The following is a 22,597-nucleotide window of genomic DNA, read 5'->3' on the forward strand; positions in this document are numbered from 1 at the left end:
CGAGATAGATTATCTTTCCAAACTGACACGTGCCACAGCCATTATCTAAATGAAAAACCTCTATTGTGTACATGTCATGCCACACAACTTACTTACTGACAATGCCATGCAGTATTGAGTGGCAAATTTCAAACTTTCACCAGTGAATTGGATCATCTTCACATGTCACCAGCAATCCTCACTAGACACGGTCCAATGGACTAACAGAAAGGGCAGTACGTTCAGCAAAGAACCTGTTAGACAAATGCTAATAGAGATGGTTCTGATGAGTTTATGTTTATGGCATTCCTCAGCTGGAGAAATACTCTGAGAAATGGATTTGTCTCTCCTGCTCAATGCTTTTTGTCCAGACACACACACACACACACACACACACACACACACACACCATCATGCGTTTTGTAGGCGCACAGTAGACACCTCCTGCTAGGGAGTGTGAGCCAACACCTCCACCTCACGTGTCCTTGCCCAATAATGAACCACTAGACACATCACTAGCCCCTTTCTATGTCAACAGGTCTATGGGAATTTCCAGGCAATCTAAAGGCAATTTCCAGGCAATCCAAAATTCCAGGCAATCCAAAATTCCAGGACTATGGGGCATATGTACTAAGCCTTAGAGAGAGATAAAGTAGACAGAGATAAAGTACCAGTTATTAATTAGGATGTTACAGACTGTGGCCCAAATGTGTTAAGCCTTGAAAAGTAATAAAGTGAGATTGATAAAGACTGATAAAGTACCAGCCAATTATCTCCTAACTGCCATGTTACAGGCTTTGTTTGAAAAATGACAGGAGCTGGATGGCTGGTACTTAATCACTCTTTATCAAGGCTCAATACATTTGAGCCTGTGTTAGAAAAATGACAGCTAGAAGCTGAATTTTTGGTACTTCATCTCTTCCCACTTTATCTTCAAGGCTTAGTACATAGATCCCTAAGGGGTACATGTACTAAGCAGTGATAAAAGTGGAGAAGTGAGCTAGTGTAGAAGTTGCCCATGGCAACCAATCAGCATTGACGTAACATTTTTAATTTGCATACTTTAAAAGTATACAGAGCGGCTGATTGGTTGCCAAGGGCAACGTCTCCACTGGCTGATTTCTCCACTTCTATCACTGCTTAGTACATGCCCCCCTAAGTTACTTAACCTTTTTATTTAACACAATTAAGGGCACGCATATACAGTACTTCTATTTCTGTTCTTAGTCCCTTTATTAAACTTTATGTTTATTATAGAAAGTGTACAATGGTGTCTTAAATACTAAATGAAGAGGAAATAAAACATCTGTTGAAATAATATAGTACACTCAGCTCCAATTACTCCTGTCTTTTGCAAGATAGCATACTGTATATAAAGGGGGGGGAGAGACCACCGTTATCTGGAGTAGACAGCAGAGAGCTCATATCATATTATGACAGCACTGTCGCATTTCAAACTTATTGTTTCCATTTTTTTTAGCTTATGTTTTTTCTTTGTTGCACACTGTCCCTGCATCCAACATCTGTCACACTGTCTTACACCCACACACATGTTTCTTGTTCTCTTTGTTGCAATCCCCTTGTTATACAGAAAGTGTTTGTTATATAGGAAGTGTTTGTTTTACAGGAAGTACTTCTGCAACCATTGTACAACATGACTGCAGCTAGTAAAATCACACTTCTGCAATTCTTCAAAGTCATGTGATTTGCACACAGACCACTTAACAGTAACAATTACCTATATAAAATGAGGGGTTATCACCCTTTTAATATTAGAGTTAATTGTTACTATTACCATTTTCTTATTGAATCATACATATAAGATACCTAAGTCATGTTTGTTTTTAGATATTTTTTATTTACTCTTTTGTTTGTATCCTCTTTTTCTGCTGGTTTATCACCTTCATGCTGCTATATCTATATATAAATGCCAGCATCACTAGTTTAATAAAGCATAACAATGGTGAACTCTATACACAGATCTTTGCTATAGAGTAGATATCACACTGGTGCAACTGCGGGCTGGTCCAGGGCTGGTGTCCCATTAGTCCCATGAGGAGATCTCTTGAAATTTCAAACGTCAAGACATAAACATCAAGACATTTTCACTATAGATTGTAAGCTTGTGAGCAGGGTCTTCCTACCTCTATAATTGTTTGTGAGTACGCAGTTTAGTTTTATCACTGTTGTTTCCAATTGCAAAGCGCAACAGAATATACTGCGCTATATAAGAAACTGCTAATAAATAAATAATAAATAAAACTACTTTATGGTGTTGGCTGAAAATGAGAGGCTTTCATTAGGTGAAACCTGCATTGTCAATGCTTGGAATCTCATTCAATTGGCAGGAATGTCAATTCTTCTATTTGTTAGAAGGGGAGGGCGCTCTCTGCTGTCTCTTCCTCATTGCCAGGTCAAGTACACTGTACCTACATGGAGGTTCGCTGATGTCACAGTGCCACCTCCGACCCAAGTGCACTTCTGCTTGTATCATAACCCAGTGTTACTCTGCATCCTGTTATCTGCCGGTTAATAAACCAATAAACCTAGTTAAGCATTCTGCCGCATGGACTACTTCCTCTGCTCACAGCTGACACCAATCAATATCATAGGTACTGTCACTACCTTTGCCTGAATTATCTAATATTGCATTTTTTTTTATTTGGAGACTGAATTTACTGTCATTTGGTTTGTTAATTGTTTTTAGCTATAAAATAGGGTGTTTCAGAGGTAAAACCAAAATAATTAGGAGGAATTTGGGCATAAAGGGGTAAGGGGTCTATTTACTAAGCCTTGGATGGAGATAAAGTCGCTAGAGATAAAGTACCAGCCAATCGGCTCCTAACTGTCATTTGTCAAACCCAGCCTGTGGCATAGCAGTTAGGAGCGGATTGGCTGGTACATTATCTCCAGCAACTTTATCTCCATCCATGGCTTAGTAAATAGACCCCTATATGTATTAACTGGCAGTATGGGGGAGAAGTGTTATCAGTGCTATACCGCTTCTCCCCCATGTATGAAGGCTACGCACCTGTCCATGTCGGCATTGCTATCTAGAAGATAGCAGGCCGATATGCGCCGGAAATGTAGGAATGGTCAGCATCGCTGACCGTTCCAACACCTGCAGCTGTCGATTTCGACAGCTGAAGGTGACGATGCCCATTCACCACAACAGCTTCAGAGCTCCGGACTGCACTGGGGATCTCGCGTGAGTAGCGAGATCCTGCGTGAGCCAGCCGGGAAGGAGACACAGCGCGTCAGCTCTGAGCTGATGCGGTGTGTGCTCGGGGGACATCACCAGAGGGGGGAGCCTTCGCTCCCCTGCGTCGGCAGACAAGATGTTAATACATCCTGTCTGTCTCTTCCTGCTTCGCCTCAGTAATGAAGCAGGAAGTCTTATAGCAGCACGATGCGTGCCCAGGGCCAAATTAACAATGGGGCGGATGGAGCTACAGCTCCAGGCCTCAACAAAAAACAGGCCCATCAACATGGCAGAATGATGATGACCAGCTGCTTAGCTGTTAGTACAGATGGAGCCTCCATTATCCAGGCTCCATCTTTAACTAGGCGCGCCTGCCTGGGTGCACCTAGTCACTGTGAGCATCTCCGTCTGGACGGGCGAGCATGCCCGGATGGAGACACTCCCCATTCACTTGAATGGAGAGCGTCTCTGTCTGGGCGGGCGCACGCGCCCAGACAGAGATGCTTACAATGGGAAGCGGCTTGTGCACTCCCAGTGTGGCTAGGCGGACGGATCGCCTAGTCACGCTGGGGTTTTTTGTGTATTATTGAAACATTGTATAGGAGATGGAGATATTGGAAGAATGCTTATAATATATTCAGCTGTCCACAACATTTCTCTAAGAAAGAAACCAACAGCTAAATCTTATTTCATTATTATTATTTTTTCCATCACTCTAAGGCAAATTATAATATATATATATAGCATAATGCACCCGCAACTGTAAATTATATGGGTACTACAAGTCACAGATAGGTTCTGTGGCCATATAAAATGTATTTATTTATAAACAGTTAATTATATAGCACCAGCATATTCTGTTGCACTTTACAATTGGGAACAAACCGTAATCAAGCAAAACTGGGTAATAATAACACTCAGACATAGAAGTAAGAAGGCCATGCTCACAAGCTTACAATCTAAAAGCAGAAAGTTGTAGGCTGACTTCTTTTATACAGGTCACATAAAATCCAGTGTAATACTAAACGTACCCTGAGGTTTCTTTCCTAATAATTGTGTTATAACAGCAAATGGACAAACTATTTGAATAAAGAAAAAAAATCAGGCAAGAGTAGAGATGTGCACTTGAAATTTTTCGGGTTTTGTGTTTTGGTTTTGGGTTCGGTTCCGCGGCCGTGTTTTGGGTTCGACCGCGTTTTGGCAAAACCTCACCGAATTTTTTTTGTCGGATTCGGGTGTGTTTTGGATTCGGGTGTTTTTTTAAAAAACACTAAAAAACAGCTTAAATCATAGAATTTGGGGGTCATTTTGATCCCAAAGTATTATTAACCTCAAAAACCATAATTTCCACTCATTTTCAGTCTATTCTGAATACCTCACACCTCACAATATTATTTTTAGTCCTAAAATTTGCACCTAGGTCGCTGGATGACTAAGCTAAGCGACCCTAGTGGCCGACACAAACACCGTGCCCATCTAGGAGTGGCACTGCAGTGTCACGCAGGATGGCCCTTCCAAAAAACACTCCCCAAACAGCACATGACGCAAAGAAAAAAAGAGGCGCAATGAGGTAGCTGTGTGAGTAAGATAAGCGACCCTAGTGGCCGACACAAACACCGGGCCCATCTAGGAGTGGCACTGCAGTGTCACGCAGGATGGCCCTTCCAAAAAACCCTCCCCAAACAGCACATGACGCAAAGAAAAAAAGAGGCGCAATGAGGTAGCTGTGTGAGTAAGATAAGCGACCCTAGTGGCCGGCACAAACACCGGGCCCATCTAGGAGTGGCACTGCAGTGTCACGCAGGATGGCCCTTCCAAAAAACCCTCCCCAAACAGCACATGACGCAAAGAAAAAAAGAGGCGCAATGAGGTAGCTGTGTGAGTAAGATAAGCGACCCTAGTGGCCGACACAAACACCGTGCCCATCTAGGAGTGGCACTGCAGTGTCACGCAGGATGGCCCTTCCAAAAAACCCTCCCCAAACAGCACATGACGCAAAGAAAAAAAGAGGCGCAATGAGGTAGCTGTGTGAGTAAGATAAGCGACCCTAGTGGCCGACACAAACACCGGGCCCATCTAGGAGTGGCACTGCAGTGTCACGCAGGATGGCCCTTCCAAAAAACATTCCACAAACAGCACATGACGCAAAGAAAAATTAAAGAAAAAAGAGGTGCAAGATGGAATTGTCCTTGGGCCCTCCCACCCACCCTTATGTTGTATAAACAGGACATGCACACTTTAACCAACCCATCATTTCAGTGACAGGGTCTGCCACACGACTGTGACTGAAATGACGGGTTGGTTTGGACCCCCACCAAAAAAGAAGCAATTAATCTCTCCTTGCACAAACTGGCTCTACAGAGGCAAGATGTCCACCTCATCATCATCCTCCGATATATCACCGTGTACATCCCCCTCCTCACAGATTATCAATTCGTCCCCACTGGAATCCACCATCTCAGCTCCCTGTGTACTTTGTGGAGGCAATTGCTGCTGGTCAATGTCTCCACGGAGGAATTGATTATAATTCATTTTAATGAACATCATCTTCTCCACATTTTCTGGATGTAACCTCGTACGCCGATTGCTGACAAGGTGAGCGGCGGCACTAAACACTCTTTCGGAGTACACACTTGTGGGAGGGCAACTTAGGTAGAATAAAGCCAGTTTGTGCAAGGGCCTCCAAATTGCCTCTTTTTCCTGCCAGTATAAGTACGGACTGTGTGACGTGCCTACTTGGATGCGGTCACTCATATAATCCTCCACCATTCTTTCAATGGTGAGAGAATCATATGCAGTGACAGTAGACGACATGTCCGTAATCGTTGTCAGGTCCTTCAGTCCGGACCAGATGTCAGCATCAGCAGTCGCTCCAGACTGCCCTGCATCACCGCCAGCGGGTGGGCTCGGAATTCTGAGCCTTTTCCTCGCACCCCCAGTTGCGGGAGAATGTGAAGGAGGAGATGTTGACAGGTCGCGTTCCGCTTGACTTGACAATTTTCTCACCAGCAGGTCTTTCAACCCCAGCAGACTTGTGTCTGCCGGAAAGAGAGATCCAAGGTAGGCTTTAAATCTAGGATCGAGCACGGTGGCCAAAATGTAGTGCTCTGATTTCAACAGATTGACCACCCGTGAATCCTTGTTAAGCGAATTAAGGGCTCCATCCACAAGTCCCACATGCCTAGCGGAATCGCTCCGTGTTAGCTCCTCCTTCAATGTCTCCAGCTTCTTCTGCAAAAGCCTGATGAGGGGAATGACCTGACTCAGGCTGGCAGTGTCTGAACTGACTTCACGTGTGGCAAGTTCAAAGGGCATCAGAACCTTGCACAACGTTGAAATCATTCTCCACTGCGCTTGAGACAGGTGCATTCCACCTCCTATATCGAGCTCAATTGTATAGGCGTGAATGGCCTTTTGCTGCTCCTCCAACCTCTGAAGCATATAGAGGGTTGAATTCCACCTCGTTACCACTTCTTGCTTCAGATGATGGCAGGGCAGGTTCAGTAGTTTTTGGTGGTGCTCCAGTCTTCTGTACGTGGTGCCTGTACGCCGAAAGTGTCCCGCAATTCTTCTGGCCACCGACAGCATCTCTTGCACGCCCCTGTCGTTTTTTTAAAAATTCTGCACCACCAAATTCAAGGTATGTGCAAAACATGGGACGTGCTGGAATTTGCCCATATTTAATGCACACACAATATTGCTGGCGTTGTCCGATGCCACAAATCCACAGGAGAGTCCAATTGGGGTAAGCCATTCCGCGATGATCTTCCTCAGTTGCCGTAAGAGGTTTTCAGCTGTGTGCGTATTCTGGAAAGCGGTGATACAAAGCGTAGCCTGCCTAGGAAAGAGTTGGCGTTTGCGAGATGCTGCTACTGGTGCCGCCGCTGCTGTTCTTGCGGCGGGAGTCCATACATCTACCCAGTGGGCTGTCACAGTCATATAGTCCTGACCCTGCCCTGCTCCACTTGTCCACATGTCCGTGGTTAAGTGGACATTGGGTACAGCTGCATTTTTTAGGACACTGGTGAGTCTTTTTCTGAGGTCTGTGTACATTTTCGGTATCGCCTGCCTAGAGAAGTGGAACCTAGATGGTATTTGGTAACGGGGGCACACTGCCTCAAGAAATTGTGTAGTTCCCTGTGAACTAACGGCGGATACCGGACGCACGTCTAACACCAACATAGTTGTCAAGGCCTCAGTTATCCGCTTTGCAGCAGGATGACTGCTGTGATATTTCATCTTCCTCGCAAAGGACTGTTGGACAGTCAATTGCTTACTGGAAGTAGTACAAGTGGTCTTCCGACTTCCCCTCTGGGATGACCATCGACTCCCAGCAGCAACAACAGCAGCGCCAGCAGCAGTAGGCGTTACACGCAAGGATGCATCGGAGGAATCCCAGGCAGGAGAGGAATCGTCAGAATTGCCAGTGACATGGCCTGCAGGACTATTGGCATTCCTGGGGAAGGAGGAAATTGACACTGAGGGAGTTGGTGGGGTGGTTTGCGTGAGCTTGGTTACAAGAGGAAGGGATTTACTGGTCAGTGGACTGCTTCCGCTGTCACCCAAAGTTTTTGAACTTGTCACTGACTTATTATGAATGCGCTGCAGGTGACGTATAAGGGAGGATGTTCCGAGGTGGTTAACGTCCTTACCCCTACTTATTACAGCTTGACAAAGGCAACACACGGCTTGACACCTGTTGTCCGCTTTTCTGTTGAAATACCTCCACACTGAAGAGCTGATTTTTTTGGTATTTTCACCAGGCATGTCAACGGCCATATTCCTCCCACGGACAACAGGTGTCTCCCCGGGTGCCTGACTTAAACAAACCACCTCACCATCAGAATCCTCCTGGTCAATTTCCTCCCCAGCACCAGCAACACCCATATCCTCCTCATCCTGGTGTACTTCAACACTGACATCTTCAATCTGACTATCAGGAACTGGACTGCGGGTGCTCCTTCCAGCACTTGCAGGGGGCGTGCAAATGGTGGAAGGCGCATGCTCTTCATGTCCAGTGTTGGGAAGGTCAGGCATCGCAACCGACACAATTGGACTCTCCTTGTGGATTTGGGATTTCGAAGAACGCACAGTTCTTTGCGGTGCTTTTGCCAGCTTGAGTCTTTTCAGTTTTCTAGCGAGAGGCTGAGTGCTTCCATCCTCATGTGAAGCTGAACCACTAGCCATGAACATAGGCCAGGGCCTCAGCCGTTCCTTGCCACTCCGTGTGGTAAATGGCATATTGGCAAGTTTACGCTTCTCCTCCGACAATTTTATTTTAGGTTTTGGAGTCCTTTTTTTACTGATATTTGGTGTTTTGGATTTGACATGCTCTGTACTATGACATTGGGCATCGGCCTTGGCAGACGACGTTGCTGGCATTTCATCGTCTCGGCCATGACTAGTGGCAGCAGCTTCAGCACGAGGTGGAAGTGGATCTTGATCTTTCCCTAATTTTGGAAACTCAACATTTTTGTTCTCCATATTTTAATAGGCACGACTAAAAGGCACCTCAGGTAAACAATGGAGATGGATGGATACTAGTATACTTATGGATGGACTGCCGAGTGCCGACACAGAGGTAGCTACAGCCGTGGACTAACGTACTGTGTCTGCTGCTAATATAGACTGGATGATTGATAATGAGATGAAATCAATATATATATGTATGTATATTTAATATCACTAGTACTGCAGCCGGACAGGTAGATAATATATTTATTAGGTAATGATGACTGATGACGGACCTGCTGGACACTGTCAGCTCAGCAGCACCGCAGACTGCTACAGTAAGCTACTATACTATAGTAGCATGTACAAAGAAGAAAGAAAAGAAAAAAACCACGGGTAGGTGGTATACAATTATGGATGGACTGCCGAGTGCCGACACAGAGGTAGCTACAGCCGTGGACTAACGTACTGTGTCTGCTGCTAATATAGACTGGATGATTGATAATGAGATGAAATCAATATATATATGTATGTATATATAATATCACTAGTACTGCAGCCGGACAGGTAGATAATATATTTATTAGGTAATGATGACTGATGACGGACCTGCTGGACACTGTCAGCTCAGCAGCACCGCAGACTGCTAAAGTAAGCTACTATACTTTATAGTAGTATGTACAAAGAAGAAAGAAAAAAAAAAACCACGGGGTAAAATCTACAATTGTAGAATAATAAGTCAAAACAAATACATAGCAATAAGCATCTTACACTCACATATAACATGACATATTGGTATCAAAAGAACATGACATAGCAACATGAGGAGGAAAACAGAATAAATAACATGAAGAAAGAGGAAAAAAGAGAACCAAAAAGCACAGGTTGTAAAAAACATACCTCTTCATTTCAGAACATATTGTCAGCACATAAAAGGTCATTCAAAGATGTATGAACAACGTTTTAATATTTCAATGGGACTTGATTGATACAGCGGGGACCATACCTAATTAAAAAACATTTAATAACCTTTATTAATTAAAGGACACTTTTTGTTCAATTAGGCAGAGATTGGGATTAATCCAAGGGAACGGCACATACCTCATATATCATCAGCTTGAGTCTGACATTCAGATATTCGAATATGGGGAAGATTCATATGTGTATAGAATCTAACTGGTTCGCAAGCATAAGGAACCTAATAAATTGATTAATTGGGTATTAATTATAAGAACACCTACGAGTTCATAAATAGACCTCTATCTTATTTTGACACCCATAATTATAAAAATTCTGGTATCATTAATGTCTGATCACTAATGAACAGATCTCATGACTAACCCGTGTGGTTTCTATATATGATACAGAACAAAGCCACAGAATTGGCTATAACAAACACCAATGTTACCACTATACAACGATCCTCTACTAAATGATCTGATTATAACCAGCCATTTATTCATATTTGGAAAACCCAGGACTAATTGTATTAACCATCAGTATAGTGAACCCACATGATATGTTTATTAGGGAAACCCATCCTTTATGGACGGTATCACTGATCTATGATCGAATAATTCAAAGAAATTACTCAAAGTGCTACCCACAGGGGGTGTAGTTCATTAGTGCCAATCATTAAAGAAATCTCTATAATATAGCACATACCTCGTCGGTCAGCAGCTTGAACCTGACACTCAGAGACTCAGGAGTGAAGGCAATTCAAATGGGAATAATGTCTAACCAATTTAGAACACGTGGTAGACCTGGTAAATTAATTGGGTTGATATCAATTAGACCATCTATTAAAGTACCAGTATGGTACAAAGAGTTCCCACCCCATGGAGAAACAAATACTCCTTTCACTTAGTAAGGGGAAGATCTATTAACTATAAAAATTATATAAGTGAGTGTATAACTCATACAACTTAGTTTCATATTCATGAATACATCTGTCATATTTATATAGTGAATATATATAATTAGTGCATATCATATACTCTTTAAAAAATTTAATTTATAAATGATTAGTGGTTAACCAGTCAATAAAATACATATAGTTGGTACAAAGTGTATACTAATAAATGGGACCACTTTCAAAGTTGATAATATACTATTGTAAAATCAAAAACAAAACCTTACCCTCCAGTGGTGCAGTGCTGACAGCCAAGTCTCTGTATAATGAGGCATTGGACCTTGTGGATAGTATTAGGTTTGTCCTTAACCATAATTATTTTGAATTTCAAGAAAAATACTATCTACAGAAACAGGGTACGGCGATGGGTACCAAGTTCGCCCCTTCATATGCAAACATCTATATGGACTGTTGGGAAAATGAAATTCTGTATGTGGATGGAGATTTTAGATGTACTAACATCAAATTCTACAAACGATACATCGACGACTTGATCTTCATCTGGGATGGTGAGGTTGAAACCCTGACGAGTTTTATATCTGACATTCAAATGAATCATTATAACCTCAAGTTTACTTACAAACAACACCCTGTAGCCATTGACTACCTGGATGTTCTTTTGAAAATTGAAGAAGATGGCTCTTTAAGTACTAAAACCTTTTTCAAGAAAACTGATGCCAATAGTTTCATTCCTTCCGACAGCTGCCACCTTTCCCGGTGGAAAACCGCGGTACCATATTCCCAATTTATACGGATTAGGAAAAACTGCAGCAGTATGGATGCATATTGGGAACAGTCATCATCATTAGTTCTTCAGTTCATAGATAGGGGTTACAGTGAAAAGACTCTACGAATAGACCAAGCCCGTGCTTCCGAAATTGACAGGAACAGCCTCTTTATGACGAGAGATCGTATACAGGATCGACACCGGGGAGAGAGACCTTTTGTAACACAGTTCAATCAAGAAAACAGAACTATCAAACGTATTATGAATAAACACTGGCACCTTTTACTTAAAGATCCAGTTTTAGGGCCTCATCTACCCAGTAGACCAAGTATTGTCTTTAGGAGATCTAAGAACCTTAAAAGTATCCTTGCTCCTAGTCAATTACAGACAGAACATCGGAAAAAAGATGATAATTCCAACCAACACCCACTCATGAAGAGAGCAGGGCTGTTTCCCTGCAATAAGTGCAATTGTTGCCGCTTCATCGATAAAAAGAGTTTCTGCTGGAAAGATGAGACTAAAAGGGTTTTTAGACTAAAGTCCATTGTTACGTGCAATACCAATTACGTCATCTATAAGATAGATTGCAGTTGCAAACTCTCTTATATTGGTAAAACAAAGAGGTGTCTCAAAATTAGAATACAGGAACACTTACGAAACATCAAGAATAAGGTCCAGAATCATAGCCTCCCCAGGCACTTCCAGGAAAAACATAGGTCCGAAATTCAGGGCTTAACATTTAATGTGGTGGAACATGTACCCGAAGATAAGAGGGGAGGAGATAGGGACCTCCAGCTTGCTCGAAGGGAATCTTTCTGGATTTATACTTTAAATACGCTTATACCGAAAGGGTTGAATGAGAATATCGATATGATAGCATTCCTTTGATGTAGATAAAGTGTATCTAGTGTGTAGAGATGGAGATATTGTCAGAGTAGTTAATGGCCAGTACTGAATTTTCATACTAATGTAACGTAGTTTCATTATATATCATGTGCACGTAGAGGAATTGAATGTCAGATCTTTAAAAATCATAAGATTTCCCCGGTGTATTTATCATTGGTTATTAAATTTTACCACTTGACATACAGACGTGTACAAGTGGGGCCATTTTCAAGTTCATAACTCTTCATCTCATTCATTTTTTTCATACATACATCACGTTTCCAGTATATATACACTCATGTACATGTTTAACCATAAAGGACTTAATTTATTTTTATAAAGATCAGACATATCTGTTTATAACTTATTTTAACTTTTATTATATTTATTTATTTCTTTGTTTATTATTTATCATTTTTTCATCAATATTCTTATTTTTAGGTTTATGTTTATTTCTATATATATATATATATATATATATAATTTTTTTTTTTTTATTATTAATATTTTTTTTTGTTTATTATTATTTTATTATTTTATTATTATTATTATTTTATTTATGTATTTTTATTATATATATTTTTTTTATAAATATTTTTTTTATTATTATTTTTTTTTTTTTTTTTTAATTATTATTTATTTTTATTATTATTATTTATTTATTTTTATTTTTATTTTTATTTCCGTTTTTTATTTTTACTTTTATTTACTTTTATTTATTTATTTATTTTCTTTCTTTTATTTATTTATTTATTTATTTATTTATTATAGCTCCAGCATCATGCAATACGATCAAGGGGAATTACCCACAGGGGATCAGTCTAATATGCAGGACATGAAACTGAGTTAAATGAGATGGGGTGTGTCCAACATCATTCCTGGCATTTAGCCAGGTTTGGTTTCCCTAAATAGTAACCAGAGAGACAGTGAAAAGCATTATGGGTAATATTAATCAATTAGGTATTTCCTCCTAAGGAGTTATTCTCATAATAATACCGTTAATACACTTAGTTTGATTATTTGAAAATTATAAATCTATGCACTTCTGGTTAAGTAATCTCCATTCTAATATAGTAAATGGAGCACATATATATAGAGCACCAATCACATAGCAAGGGAAGTGATGTAATCACTTTTCCCTTTATAAAGGGTGGTTATCAGGTCCAATGCCTCATTATACAGAGACTTGGCTGTCAGCACTGCACCACTGGAGGGTAAGGTTTTGTTTTTGATTTTACAATAGTATATTATCAACTTTGAAAGTGGTCCCATTTATTAGTATACACTTTGTACCAACTATATGTATTTTATTGACTGGTTAACCACTAATCATTTATAAATTTAATTTTTTAAAGAGTATATGATATGCACTAATTATATATATTCACTATATAAATATGACAGATGTATTCATGAATATGAAACTAAGTTGTATGAGTTATACACTCACTTATATAATTTTTATAGTTAATAGATCTTCCCCTTACTAAGTGAAAGGAGTATTTGTTTCTCCATGGGGTGGGAACTCTTTGTACCATACTGGTACTTTAATAGATGGTCTAATTGATATCAACCCAATTAATTTACCAGGTCTACCACGTGTTCTAAATTGGTTAGACATTATTCCCATTTGAATTGCCTTCACTCCTGAGTCTCTGAGTGTCAGGTTCAAGCTGCTGACCGACGAGGTATGTGCTATATTATAGAGATTTCTTTAATGATTGGCACTAATGAACTACACCCCCTGTGGGTAGCACTTTGAGTAATTTCTTTGAATTATTCGATCATAGATCAGTGATACCGTCCATAAAGGATGGGTTTCCCTAATAAACATATCATGTGGGTTCACTATACTGATGGTTAATACAATTAGTCCTGGGTTTTCCAAATATGAATAAATGGCTGGTTATAATCAGATCATTTAGTAGAGGATCGTTGTATAGTGGTAACATTGGTGTTTGTTATAGCCAATTCTGTGGCTTTGTTCTGTATCATATATAGAAACCACACGGGTTAGTCATGAGATCTGTTCATTAGTGATCAGACATTAATGATACCAGAATTTTTATAATTATGGGTGTCAAAATAAGATAGAGGTCTATTTATGAACTCGTAGGTGTTCTTATAATTAATACCCAATTAATCAATTTATTAGGTTCCTTATGCTTGCGAACCAGTTAGATTCTATACACATATGAATCTTCCCCATATTCGAATATCTGAATGTCAGACTCAAGCTGATGATATATGAGGTATGTGCCGTTCCCTTGGATTAATCCCAATCTCTGCCTAATTGAACAAAAAGTGTCCTTTAATTAATAAAGGTTATTAAATGTTTTTTAATTAGGTATGGTCCCCGCTGTATCAATCAAGTCCCATTGAAATATTAAAACGTTGTTCATACATCTTTGAATGACCTTTTATGTGCTGACAATATGTTCTGAAATGAAGAGGTATGTTTTTTACAACCTGTGCTTTTTGGTTCTCTTTTTTCCTCTTTCTTCATGTTATTTATTCTGTTTTCCTCCTCATGTTGCTATGTCATGTTCTTTTGATACCAATATGTCATGTTATATGTGAGTGTAAGATGCTTATTGCTATGTATTTGTTTTGACTTATTATTCTACAATTGTAGATTTTACCCCTGATGAAGTCTTGGAACAAGACGAAACGCGTTGGGTTATTTATCTATCTATTATCTGATGTTACCTCCGAATCTACAATAAGGAGAAGGAGGAAATCGTAGTGATATATCTACGCTTTTTCCTCATCACTACAAACTGATTGTTCAAATTGTGCGACAAATGTAAATGTATCAACTCTGTATACTTATGAACATTTGTGTCGGGTTTATATGTTGTTTTAATAAATTTTTATGTTAGTATTTGTTATCTGATGTAATTTATCCGGAGAGTTCTGTAAGGGTCCATTTTTAGGTAGGGCGTTGATATAACTCCCTTGGCGCCATCTCCTCTATTTCGTTTCATATTTCCACATTTAGTTCCTCCTAACAGGGAACTTAGAGGATACAGGCAGCCATATAATTAATTAATTTTAGTGTTTTATTTGAAATAGCGCAGTGGGAGAGTAATTCTTGTCATATATATATGTATGTATATATAATATCACTAGTACTGCAGCCGGACAGGTAGATAATATATTTATTAGGTAATGATGACTGATGACGGACCTGCTGGACACTGTCAGCTCAGCAGCACCGCAGACTGCTACAGTAAGCTACTATACTATAGTAGTATGTACAAAGAAGAAAGAAAAAAAAAACCACGGGTAGGTGGTATACAATTATGGATGGACTGCCGAGTGCCGACACAGAGGTAGCTACAGCCGTGGACTAACGTACTGTGTCTGCTGCTAATATAGACTGGATGATTGATAATGAGATGAAATCAATAATATATATATGTATGTATATATAATATCACTAGTACTGCAGCCGGACAGGTAGATAATATATTTATTAGGTAATGATGACTGATGACGGACCTGCTGGACACTGTCAGCTCAGCAGCACCGCAGACTGCTACAGTAAGCTACTATACTATAGTAGTATGTACAAAGAAGAAAGAAAAAAAAAAAACCACGGGTAGGTGGTATACAATTATGGATGGACTGCCGAGTGCCGACACAGAGGTAGCTACAGCCGTGGACTAACGTACTGTGTCTGCTGCTAATATAGACTGGATGATTGATAATGAGATGAAATCAATATATATATGTATGTATATATAATATCACTAGTACTGCAGCCGGACAGGTAGATAATATATTTATTAGGTAATGATGACTGATGACGGACCTGCTGGACACTGTCAGCTCAGCAGCACCGCAGACTGCTACAGTAAGCTACTATACTATAGTAGTATGTACAAAGAAGAAAGGAAAAAAAAAACCACGGGTAGGTGGTATACAATTATGGATGGACTGCCGAGTGCCGACACAGAGGTAGCTACAGCCGTGGACTAACATACTGTGTCTGCTGCTAATATAGACTGGATGATTGATAATGAGATGAAATCAATATATATATGTATGTATATATAATATCACTAGTACTGCAGCCGGACAGGTAGATAATATATTTATTAGGTAATGATGACTGATGACGGACCTGCTGGACACTGTCAGCTCAGCAGTACCGCAGACTGCTACAGTAAGCTACTATACTCTATAGTAGTATGTACAAAGAAGAAAGAAAAAAAAAACCACGGGTAGGTGGTATACAATTATGGATGGACTGCCGAGTGCCGACACAGAGGTAGCTACAGCCGTGGACTAACGTACTGTGTCTGCTGCTAATATAGAGTCTAGACTGGATGATAAATTATTGATAATGAGATGAAATCAATATAATATCACTAGTACTGCAGCCGGACAGGTACTATATATATTTATTATGTAATGACTGATGACGGACCTGCTGGACACTGTCAGGTCAGCACAGCACCGCAGACTGCTACAGTAAGCTACTATAGTAGTATGTATAAAGAAGAATGAAAAAAAAAAAAACACGGGTAGGTGGTATACAATATTATATATATATATATATATATATTATATACAATTATATATATATATATATATATATATTAAACTGGTGATGATTGATTATTAAACTGGTGGTCACTTCAGGTCACGTTGCAACTTGCAACTAGTACTCCGAGGCCTAAGCAGACAATCACAAAATATATTATTATACTGGTGGTCAGTGTGGTCACAACAATGGCAGTGTGGCACTGACTCTGGCAGCAAAAGTGTGCACTGTACGTTATATGTACTCCTGAGTCCTGCTCTCAGACTCTAACTGCTCCCCACTGTCAGTGTCTCCCCCACAAGTCAGATAATACACTTACAGTCACACTATTATCTAATCTATAAATATCACTTCAGCAAGTAGTATAGTAGTATACAGTATAGTAGTACTCCTCCTAATAATGCTCCCCAAAATACTGTGTCTCTCTCTTCTCTAAACGGAGAGGACGCCAGCCACGTCCTCTCCCTATGACTCTCAATGCACGTGTGAAAATGGCGGCGACGCGCGGCTCCTTATATAGAATCCGAGTCTCGCGATAGAATCCGAGCCTCGCGAGAATCCGACAGCGTGATGATGACGTTCGGGCGCGCTCGGGTTAGCCGAGCAAGGCGGGAAGATCCGAGCCTGCTCGGACCCGTGTAAAAAACCTGAAGTTCGGGCGGGTTCGGATTCAGAGGAACCGAACCCGCTCATCTCTAGGCAAGAGTGCTAGATTAAAGGTTGAGCTGAAAACAGGTCTGTGTATCCATAAAGAATAGAAGTGAAGAATATATATATATATATATATATATTCAAAAAGTCATACCGGCACTCCCAGAGGTAAACACGAGTTCCTTTGCTGCGGTGCCCTCCAAGTCAGCAATGTGACAAACATAGGTAGTGGAAAACGGCGGCACTCAAGCAGGCTTAATCGTTATAAAGATAAAATTTCCTTTAATCACCTACATGTTTCGGGGAAAATCACCCCGTCCTCAGGGCTCAGACAACAATAAAAACATATACATATGACACTTAAATACACCACAGACAAAACGACATTAGTGCAAAGATTGTACTCACCTGTCCTCACGGCGCTGCCGCCCATCCACACATGCTGCACGCTTCCGTGTCGCTGAGTGATGACGTCACGGTGCGCCGCGGGACAGGGAGATCGTCATAGAAACCAACAGTAAACAATTGCAGGCATCCAAAGGGCCTGTACAAAAAGCATAATACATTAAAGGACAACACATTTAAAATACATATAAATCATCGCTTATGGAGAGGTCCCAGCAACACCTAATCCGAGTAATGTAACTACCTCAATAGTAACATGTTAAGTGCTTCTGTTATTAATCGAACAGAGTATTAGTAATGAATAATTAGCAATTTAGCAAATAACGAATAACAAATACAGGTAGCCGACCCCACAGCAAAGTAAATTAAATGTATATTATGTGGCCCTAAAGAAAACACTGGAGACCCAAATTCTCATTAAGGCCACCAGGGGATAATGTACCCAACCTAAAGATCCAACGAGACTCCTTCTGTAAAAGTAATCTATCCCTATTGCCACCCCTCAATGAAATAGGGGTATGGTCAATAAGGATAGCCCGAATGCTAGCCACCCCATGCTTAGCTGTCAAACAATGACGTGCAAAGGGCTGATCACTCGTGCCCTTCTCGAACGCTTTTTTGATGGCACTCCTATGAAGTGCCATCCTTTCCCTAAATTGTCGTATGGTTTTGCCTATATAGGCTAGACCACAGGGACATGTAAGTAAATAAACTACATGGGTAGTGGTGCACGTCAGGCGATGTCTAATAGGGATCTTCTGACCCGTTTGGGGGTGATTGAAAGTAGTGCCTGTTTGTAGGGTGTTACATGTGGCACATCCAAGGCATCTGTAACACCCCATCTTAGGTCTAAGAAAATGGGATTGATTACATTTAGCCATATTTGTAACATCAAGGCGAACAATATGGTCCCCTATATTACTGCCCCTGGTGTGACTAGGCAGTAGTCTAGTGTTGGATAGACTACTCAGGGCAGTATCTGTTTGTATAATGGGCCATAATTGTTTGGCCTTGCTCACTATTCTTTTTGAACTCGTAGTGAATCTGCTTACCCATGGTAATCTATCGGCCTCTAAATTCCGATCGGACCTGGGGTTCAGTAGTTGTTGCCTAGGGATACGGAGGACTGCCTCCTTTGATTTCTCAAGTTCCCTGATGGGGTACCCCCTTTGTGCAAATCTCAGCAACATTGCATTAAGGGCCATGTCAGTTTCATGAGGGTCCGATGTAATACGCCGCACCCGCAGGAATTGCGAGTACGGCAACCCTTTCTTAAGTGCCAATGGGTGGAAACTTTGATGATTCAAAAACGTATTCCTGTCGGTGTTCTTAACGAAAAGGGAGGTACTAAGCTGACCAGAGCTAAGAGTAATGGAAACATCTAAGTGATTGATTTGCTTCTCATCAATCACATATGTAAATTTTACTACATGCTCAGAGGCATTATGTTGGTCCCACAATCTAGTAAGCTCCTCCCTCGAACCACCCCAGCAGACCAAAAGGTCGTCAATATAACGCCTGTAATAAACAACATTGGACTTAACAGAAGGGTTAAGGTAAAACATAATATTTTCCAGCTGGTACATAAAAGCATTAGCGTACGATGGAGCCACAGCGGACCCCATCGCACAACCAGAAGACTGTAGAAAAAACTCCCCTTTAAAGACAAAATAATTTCTTGTCAGGACCAGATTCAATAAATGTAGAAAGAAAGGCACATCTGGACCCTGGTATAGAGCATTGCCTTCAATAAGCACTCTAACCGCCTCCACACCTGCATCATGTGGGATGCAGGTGTAGAGGCTGGTCACATCAGCACTACACAAAAGAGTATTAGTAGGTATCGACTCCATTTGCTGTAATTGCAGCAAAAGAGACGATGTATCCTTTAAAAAGGAAGGCAAAGCTTGAACACAGGGATTGAGGAAGGCATCCAGGTAGACCGCTATAGGCTGGTATAACGAGCCTCTTGCTGACACAATAGGTCGACCTGGAGGATTCTCCAAGGTCTTGTGTACCTTAGGCAAGGTATAAAAAAGCGGTACTACCGGGAAGTCCACCGTAAGGGCAGTGCGAACATCTTGTGATATTATACCCAAATCACTGGATTCCTTTAAATAAATGTCCAGCTCTTTCTTAAAGTCCTTAGTAGGATCTTTGTTGAGACGGGAATAAACAGACAAGTCCCTTAACTGGCGCTCACACTCAGCAATATAGGCCCCAATGTCTTGAATAACTATCGACCCACCTTTATCCGCCTTACGGATTACGATGTCATTTCTGGTAGACAAATTCTTTAATGTGGTACGTTCTTCAAGGGTGAGGTTTGGATATACTTGCTCATTCATGGCCTGTTCACCTTCTTGCTCTACCATACGGATAAATGTCCTGATGGACGAATTTTGACTGGGGGGGTCGAATTGAGACTTGGGGGCTATTTTTGAAAGCTGTCTCGGTATTGCTACAGAGGCCTCCTCCCGTGGTGTCTGACGTGGGACTCTGTTATTGAAGTATTCCTTACGTTTCAACGTCCTGTTAAGCCGATAAATATCCGCCTTCCATTCCAGTGGATCTGGGATCGTTGTGGGGACAAAGGAAAGTCCTTTAGCCAAAAGGCCATACTCTTGATCGGAGAGAGGGGTTGATGAAAGGTTAAAAACAAGCTCTTTTAATGACGTGGCGGTCTTAGCTCGTACGATCCTTTGGTTTTGTTTGGACCTCCTCGTCCTCTGCCGCGACCGCTTGTAGGGTTGCGATTGGGGCGTCCTTGGACCCCCTTCTGGGTCTGTCCTAAAGGGACCACTCTCTCAGTAGAAGTTGATGGTGCTGAGGTCATATCCGAATCGCTCGCCGAGGATGACATACCAGGTTGTTCCCTGCGTCGCCAATTTTGCTGTCGGCGTCTAGAGGAGATTTGTTGCTGGTTAGACCTGGAGCTACCCAGCCAAGGATAAACTTGCCTTTGTGAATAGTCTCTTTGGACTTTTGCAAGTTTGTCTTTTTTAAACCGTATAAGGTCTTGACGATATTTTTCCATCTGGGTATTCAGTTTGTTCATCCAGTCGGTCTGTGTATCCGCACAGATGGTGGTTTTATGTTGTAACTCAAAAGACTGAATCTGCTCTTTAACCAGGTTTAGCTCCCGGGTAGACTCCTCCACCACCAATAAAATAAGGTCAGGTTAGCTCTGGTCAGCTTAGTACCTCCCTTTTCGTTAAGAACACCGACAGGAATACGTTTTTGAATCATCAAAGTTTCCACCCATTGGCACTTAAGAAAGGGTTGCCGTACTCGCAATTCCTGCGGGTGCGGCGTATTACATCGGACCCTCAGGAAACAGACATGGCCCTTAATGCAATGTTGTTGAGATTTGCACAAAGGGGGTACCCCATCAGGGAACTTGAGAAATCAAAGGAGGCAGTCCTCCGTATCCCTAGGCAACAACTACTGAACCCCAGGTCCGATCGGAATTTAGAGGCCGATAGATTACCATGGGTAAGCAGATTCACTACGAGTTCAAAAAGAATAGTGAGCAAGGCCAAACAATTATGGCCCATTATACAAACAGATACTGCCCTGAGTAGTCTATCCAACACTAGACTACTGCCTAGTCACACCAGGGGCAGTAATATAGGGGACCATATTGTTCGCCTTGATGTTACAAATAAGGCTAAATGTAATCAATCCCATTTTCTTAGACCTAAGATGGGGTGTTACAGATGCCTTGGATGTGCCACATGTAACACCCTACAAACAGGCACTACTTTCAATCACCCCCAAACGGGTCAGAAGTTCCCTATTAGACATCGCCTGACGTGCACCACTACCCATGTAGTTTATTTACTTACATGTCCCTGTGGTCCAGCCTATATAGGCAAAACCATACGACAATTTAGGGAAAGGATGGCACTTCATAGGAGTGCCATCAAAAAAGCGTTCGAGAAGGGCACGAGTGATCAGCCCTTTGCACGTCATTGTTTGACAGCTAAGCATGGGGTGGCTAGCATTCGGGCTATCCTTATTGACCATACCCCTATTTCATTGAGGGGTGGCAATAGGGATAGATTACTTTTACAGAAGGAGTCTCATTGGATCTTTAGGTTGGGTACATTATCCCCTGGTGGCCTTAATGAGAATTTGGGTCTCCAGTGTTTTCTTTAGGGCCACATAATATACATTTAATTTACTTTGCTGTGGGGTCGGCTACCTGTATTTGTTATTCGTTATTTGCTAAATTGCTAATTATTCATTACTAATACTCTGTTCGATTAATAACAGAAGCACTTAACATGTTACTATTGAGGTAGTTACATTACTCGGATTAGGTGTTGCTGGGACCTCTCCATAAGCGATGATTTATATGTATTTTAAATGTGTTGTCCTTTAATGTATTATGCTTTTTGTACAGGCCCTTTGGATGCCTGCAATTGTTTACTGTTGGTTTCTATGACGATCTCCCTGTCCCGCGGCGCACCGTGACGTCATCACTCAGCGACACGGAAGCGTGCAGCATGTGTGGATGGGCGGCAGCGCCGTGAGGACAGGTGAGTACAATCTTTGCACTAATGTCGTTTTGTCTGTGGTGTATTCAAGTGTCATATGTATATGTTTTTATTGTTGTCTGAGCCCTGAGGACGGGGTGATTTTCCCCGAAACATGTAGGTGATTAAAGGAAATTTTATCTTTATAACGATTAAGCCTGCTTGAGTGCCGCCGTTTTCCACTACCTATATATATATATATATATATATATATATATATATCTATCTGAGTGCTCACATAAAAGTACTTTCCTTAATTCTTCCAAATAGAGAGATTTCCATTTAATAGAGT

The 22,597-nt window shown here is 41.1% G+C and overlaps 2 long non-coding RNA genes across 2 annotated transcripts; one reads left to right on the forward strand and one right to left on the reverse strand.

Annotated features, from left to right (window-relative positions):
- Window positions 1-9,524: 9,524 nt before the first annotated feature.
- On the reverse strand, window positions 9,525-10,806 carry LOC135063736 (uncharacterized). The gene is made up of 4 exons (XR_010250111.1): window positions 10,772-10,806; window positions 10,298-10,395; window positions 9,734-9,830; window positions 9,525-9,638 (listed from the first exon to the last, which is right to left on the reverse strand). It is a non-coding gene; the product is annotated as an uncharacterized LOC135063736 (long non-coding RNA).
- A 2,510-nt stretch (window positions 10,807-13,316) lies between these two features.
- LOC135063840 (uncharacterized) lies at window positions 13,317-14,870 on the forward strand. Its single transcript, XR_010250213.1, has 5 exons — window positions 13,317-13,370; window positions 13,747-13,844; window positions 14,312-14,408; window positions 14,504-14,609; window positions 14,792-14,870. It is a non-coding gene; the product is annotated as an uncharacterized LOC135063840 (long non-coding RNA).
- The last annotated feature ends 7,727 nt before the right edge of the window (window positions 14,871-22,597 follow it).

The sequence above is a fragment of the Pseudophryne corroboree genome, chromosome 1 (genome assembly GCF_028390025.1).
Source record: "Pseudophryne corroboree isolate aPseCor3 chromosome 1, aPseCor3.hap2, whole genome shotgun sequence".
Classification (NCBI taxonomy): Eukaryota; Metazoa; Chordata; class Amphibia; order Anura; family Myobatrachidae; genus Pseudophryne; species Pseudophryne corroboree.